Source organism: Apodemus sylvaticus, chromosome 2 (genome assembly GCF_947179515.1).
Source record: "Apodemus sylvaticus chromosome 2, mApoSyl1.1, whole genome shotgun sequence".
Taxonomy (NCBI): Eukaryota; Metazoa; Chordata; class Mammalia; order Rodentia; family Muridae; genus Apodemus; species Apodemus sylvaticus.
Window position 1 is genome coordinate 120,780,221 of NC_067473.1, and position 6,023 is coordinate 120,786,243.

General features: G+C 42.6%; 1 pseudogene; it reads right to left on the reverse strand.

Moving 5' to 3' along the window:
- Positions 1-292: 292 nt before the first annotated feature.
- On the reverse strand, positions 293-1,225 carry LOC127677546 (vomeronasal type-1 receptor 53-like; annotated as a pseudogene).
- Positions 1,226-6,023: the final 4,798 nt, after the last annotated feature.

Sequence of the window (6,023 nt, forward strand, 5' to 3'; positions counted from 1 at the left end):
AAATCTTAAATATATATCCTTCTTCATAACTTAAAAGCTATGTACTAACCAAGGTCAAATGAGAGCCTTCCAAAAATCAATCTCCTTTGAAAACACAGTAAGAGATAGAAACTTCGTGTGATATCTGAGGGGGTATGTGGATTAATTTTTTTCATCCACAAGCAAAGTAAACAGTAAAAAGATACTTTGATATATCAAATTAACCTACAGATTGTTCCCTCTATGCCATGATCCATAGCTCTGATGACAATGTGTTGGATTATATTCAGGGTCCATACGCAACACTGAATAATCAAATAATTACTGTTCTGCCACGCATTGACTTCAAAAACTTAATTATACTCGTTTCAGTGCAAATAAACACAAAAGGGCTGACTGTGGCATAGCTATGGGACACAATAATTTGGGCACTGTAGAATATTGAGTCATCCTTGAACATCATCCTTGAGTGGAAGACAATAGTGTCCAAGATATAGAGAACCACAAAGAAACTCATGAGCAGCATGATGGTCCTGGTAGCCCTTTGCTCTGGGGAGGCTTTTGAAGAAAGTCTGTTGCTGTGAAGATACCAGGGCTGCTTCTTGTGCCTCCATAGGAGAGCTATCATGTACCTACTGGACAGGGCCATGAGACCCATTAGAAAGGCTTCCCTGATGGACAGCATTGTGGAAAAGATGCTTGTTCTGGAGTAACTCAGAGGTAGAAGTGAGCATGACTTAGTAACATACATAAAATTCTCTGAGGTCAAGTTGGGGGTAGCAATAATCAATATGAAGAGGTGACTGCCAAAAGACATATAGAGAACACAGAGGAAAAGAAAGGCACCTGAGATGTGGTGGGGAGATTTATGTTTAATCTTTGTTAAACAGGAGCTTCTAGGACTAAGGGTGATGGTCCAAAGGACATTCAGCAGACAGGTAGCACAAAGGGTGAGGCCCCTCAAAAGCTTTTGCACATAGATAAGGGATTGTCATGTGGAAGAACACCATCTACCCCAAGGTGTAAACATGTCCACAGCTATGAGTCCCATAGTTATAAGCAGTGTCAGCTGGGTTAGGGACAAGAAAGCAATGTAGAGATCAATGGGCTTAGGCCTGTTCCCACCAAGAAGTATGCAGACGTGGGGGAAAAAAAAGATACTGTTAGCTGAGATCCAAACACTCAGTTTAGAGAACAAGATGATATTCATGTTTGTGTCAGTGTGGAGTAAGTTTGCTTTATTCATTGTATGTGTATAGAAAACTAATAGCAACAACCTGAGGAGAAAAGAGAAAACCATTCATTACATAATATGGCCTTGTTCAAAAATTCCAACCATAACCAATCTGGCAACAAGATTTCAACTCATTCTGATTCCATGTCACCAACTAAGCTCCAACTTACACTACCTCAAAGCCATCCTCACTGTCTCCACTCTCCTGATGCTTTCCAATCAAGTCTGAGTTGTGTGTACCATTGTGGGCTACCTCCGAAAATTAACTTTCTTGTACATTAAATATTTCCATGAGGTTCTAATAATCATTCTAACTCCTGGTCCATGGGTTTAAATTTATTCAGGGGCAAGAGCTGCATCTCAGTTGATTGTCAGACACACAATAGCTTTACCCATCTGATGAATATGAATGGAGAAGTTTGGAAAATCTAGAAATGTGCTCTCATGGAGGACTGTGTGTGCCCATAGGTTCCATGGATCATTTCATTTCAGTGTCTACTTTATTCTGCTACTTACTACATTATTCACTCTCCACTCCTCCCTCTCTCTCTCTCTCTCTCTCTCTCTCTCTCTCTCTCTCTCTCTCTCTCTCTCTCTCTCTCTCCTGTCTCTCTCTCATGCTCTGTCTTTCTCTCACTTTTTTCTCTCTCTCTTTCTATTAGTCTCCCTGTCTCTATTTTATCTATCTATCTATCTATCTATCTATCTATCTATCTATCTATCTAACTATCTATCTATCTATCTATCTATCTATCTATCTATCTATCTATCTATCTATCTCTGTGTGTATGTGTTTGTTTGTGTGTCCCTCCCACTATACCCAAATTTTCCTCTTCTCTCTCCACCCTTCATTCTCCCCACTCTCTATTTCTCAAACAGCATTTATCTGTGTAGCCATGACTGTCCTAGAATTCACTCTGTGGACCATGATGGCCTCAAAAGCAAAGATCTTCCTTCTTCCAAGGGGTTGGATTAAAGATATGTGCCAACTCTGCCCGGCCAGGCCAAATATTCATAATAAATCTCCAAAACAAATGATTACCAATTTGTGCTCTGAATCAAATTCTACCTACTGCAATTTCCTCAGAGTGTAACCTTAAGCATGCAGAGATTCAGGAACCTCCTCTAGAATATAAGGACAGTCATTCCTGTACCGGTGTCAGAGGACCCTAGGTGTGAACGAACATGCTGTATGCATACCCACCAAACATGGAACTGATTCAAGGGTAGATTGATCTTCATAGACAGGTCAGGTAATAGCTTTCTCATGCAGTGCCTTGTCAAGAGTTCGAGTTCTGGGAGAACAAATTCACCTCTGTGAATGACTCATAAGCTCTTTCCCTCCTTGAAACAGAAAAGACAAAAAATGACCAAAACAGTAGAATGATGGAGCCAGGTTCCCTTTTAAACAATGTGAAATCCTGGTCTTTCTCTGAATTCTAATGACTCTGCATCCAAACTATCACTTTTATCTTTGGCCATGATGTCTCTGTGAAAAGACCCTGAGAATCAAATATCAGTTTGAACATACTCTTACTTTTCTCTCTTTTGTCATGTAAACTCAGGGTGGTAAAGAAAGTACAGTTATAATAGATTTAGGGGCATCCCATTCTAAGGTCATGATTAAATGAAAACTATCCATCTAGTCTTGAAGGATAGACTCCACAGGAGTCTTTCATCTCCTTCTAGGTGTAGGAGGTTTCTCCAGACTTCAAAGAAGCCAGCCCAAAGGACATGAGAATTGCAGTGGGTATTTTATGTAAAAATTATCATTTCCTTTAATGAATATTAAGTATTTATGAAGTCTATACTGTTGTTAAAATAAAATTCAAAGGTACAAGTAAAGAATTATCTACTTAAAATCAATGGTGTGAAATGAAATAATTTTATAGTTTTTCAAATCAAATTGTACTGTAATGCAGTCTATTAACAAGAAGCACAAGTATTTAAAATGTTCTGATTGTTTACTCTCATATCAAAAAACCTTCTCTCTGCAACAGAAGGCCATTACAGAAAACCACAATCATTCAATGCATAGAGTTGTGGATCCCAGACTCAGTGGAGCCATTTACCAAAGAACTCCTGCAGCCAAGGCTCAGAGACCACTGCAGAAAATGGATGGGAAGACTGAAGAACTGGGTGAGCAGGGAGTTTGCTTTGAACTTGTGTCTCCTGGTCCTGTTAAGGAGATGTGGTTGCCTACACATGAGCGAACCAAGATGACAATTAGACATGTCAAAGATCAGGAAGGCCCACTACTCAGAAGACACTGAGAACTACAGGCCACTAAGGAAATCTACAAACAGGAGGAATCACCTTCTCCAGGGGAGAGCACACCAATTGTGTGTTCAAAACCAAATGTCAACATGGAAAACACACATATAAGTAATGTTACACAGACTGAGCATGTTGAAGTTATGCATTTAAGAATATGGATTATGACTCTTCTGGCACAGAGCTCTATACCCAGGTAGTGCAGGGAGATAGCTAGCCTCCCAAGAGTGATGGCATGCCTTTGAGCACAAGTAGGACCAACCCTGCTGCTCAGAGGAACCCAGGGTCTGTCTAGTGCAGGAGCTTCTGGTTTCTATCTGCAGTTAGAGATTTTCCTCTGCCATAGAACTTCATGCCCAGGTATCCCAGGGAGATAGCTAGACTCCTAGGAGGGCCCACAGGCCTGTCAGTACAAGTAGGACCACCAATGCTGCTCAGAGGAACCTTCCCAGAACCCTCAGGAAAAAGGGCCCAAGGGGCTGCCTGGGACATGAGTCTAGCGATTTCTGTTTGTGTCCAGAGCTGATTATGTGCCACAGAGCTACATACACAAATACTGCCAGGAGAGACCCAACTATATCATTCCTGGGCATATACACAGAATATGCTCCAACATATACTAAGAATGCATGCTCCACTATATTCATAGCAATATATATATATATATATATATATATATAATATTATTATATTATTATTATATATATTATTTATAATATCCAAAAGCCAGAAACAACCCAGCTGTCCCTCAACAGAGGAATGGATGCAGAAATTTTGGTATATTTATACAATGGAATACTACTCAGCTATTAAATCAATGAATGCATAAAATTCTTAGGCAAATGATGGAACTAGAAGATATGATCCTCAGTGGGGTAACCCAATCACAAAAAACACACATGGTATGCACCCACTGATAAGGGGATATTAGTCCAGAGGCTCAGAATACCCAAGATATGATTCACAAACCAAATGAAGCTCAAGAAGGGAGACCAAAGTATGTATACTTTGGTCCTTAGAAGAGGGGACAAAATACCCATGAAAGGAGATAAAGAGACAAAATGCAGAACAGAGACAGAAGGAAAGACCATCCAGATACTGCCCCACCTGGAGATCCATCCCATATAGAGTTACCAAACCCAGACACTACTGTGGATTCCAACAAGTGCTTGCTGACAGGAGCTTGATATAGCTGTCTCCTGAGAGACTCTGTCAGTGACTTACAAATGCAGAGGGGACACTGTCAGCCAACAATTGAACTGAACACAGGATCCACAATGGAAGAGCCAGAGAAAGGACCCAAGGAGCTGCAGGGTTTTGTAGCTCCATAGGAGGAACAACAATATGAACAACAATATGAAACGGACTGAGACAGACAGACAGAGGCAGGGCAAGAAAGACAGAAAGACAGACAGTGAGGAAAGACAGCGATAGTAAAAGAGAGGGAGAGAAAGAGGGAGACAAAGGGCTAATGATCCTTGCAAAGGCATCATTATCAAACTCCCCAGGTAGTGAGGGTTGTCATCTTCTGTATAGTGGGGTGCAGGTTGTACTATTTTTAGGGTCACTTCAGCATCTACAGCCCTGAAAAATAATCACTTAAGAAAAGCCAGAGCTCTGGGGCATCTAGTCCCAGCAGTACTAAGCACCTCCTCTCCCACTGAGGCCCAACCAGGCAGTCCAGGTTGGGGAAGAGGATTCAATGGCAGGCAACAGAGTCAAAGACAGCCCACACTCTAATTGTTAGGGGATCCACATGAAGACCAAGCTGGATCTTCTCTCTCTGACAGAGCAGAGGGGCAGCAGCAGGTACTGAGATATCCCAATGTCATAACCACCCTCGCCAGCAAGGAAGGATGCAACACCGAGGATCTTCTTTAAGCAGTTTGTTCAGGAGACGTTTACAGACTTATAGCTAATGGCCAAAGACCCCGGGGAGAGCTGGGGTGGCCCCTATATACTAACCCCAAACTAATCAATCTCTGCAGCATGGGTAGTGTGGATAGGTCATTGTTATGCAGAAGGTGCGAAACTCAGCAAGCTACTACAAATAAGGAGCTATTTTTCTCAGGGAGCACTCGCCATCGGGAAAGCGGAAGGTGGAAGTCAGCACCATCTTTAAGGCGCAGCATGTCGCAGCTCCCAACATCCCAAGTTTAAGATCTCTGGGGGTGCAAACTGCTGGGGGTCTGCCTGCACCCAGGACCTGGGCAGATCAGCAGTTCATCTATGTGCCAGCTGGTCATGGGTCCTGTGCCCTACGTGGTGATCAGCACTTGGAGTGACTCCCCGCTGCCATCTTTGCTCCATGACAGAGCAGAGGGGCATCACCAGGTACTGAGATATCCTGAGTTTAAGATCTCGGGGGGCACAAACCACCAGGGGTCTGCCTGCACCCAGGACTTGGGCAGATCAGTGGTTCCTCTGTGTGCCAACTTGTCATGGGTCCTGTGCCCTACGCAGTGATTAACACTTGGAGTGACTCCCTGCTGCCATCGTTACTCCATGACAGCAGACAGGAGCACCAGGTTCACTG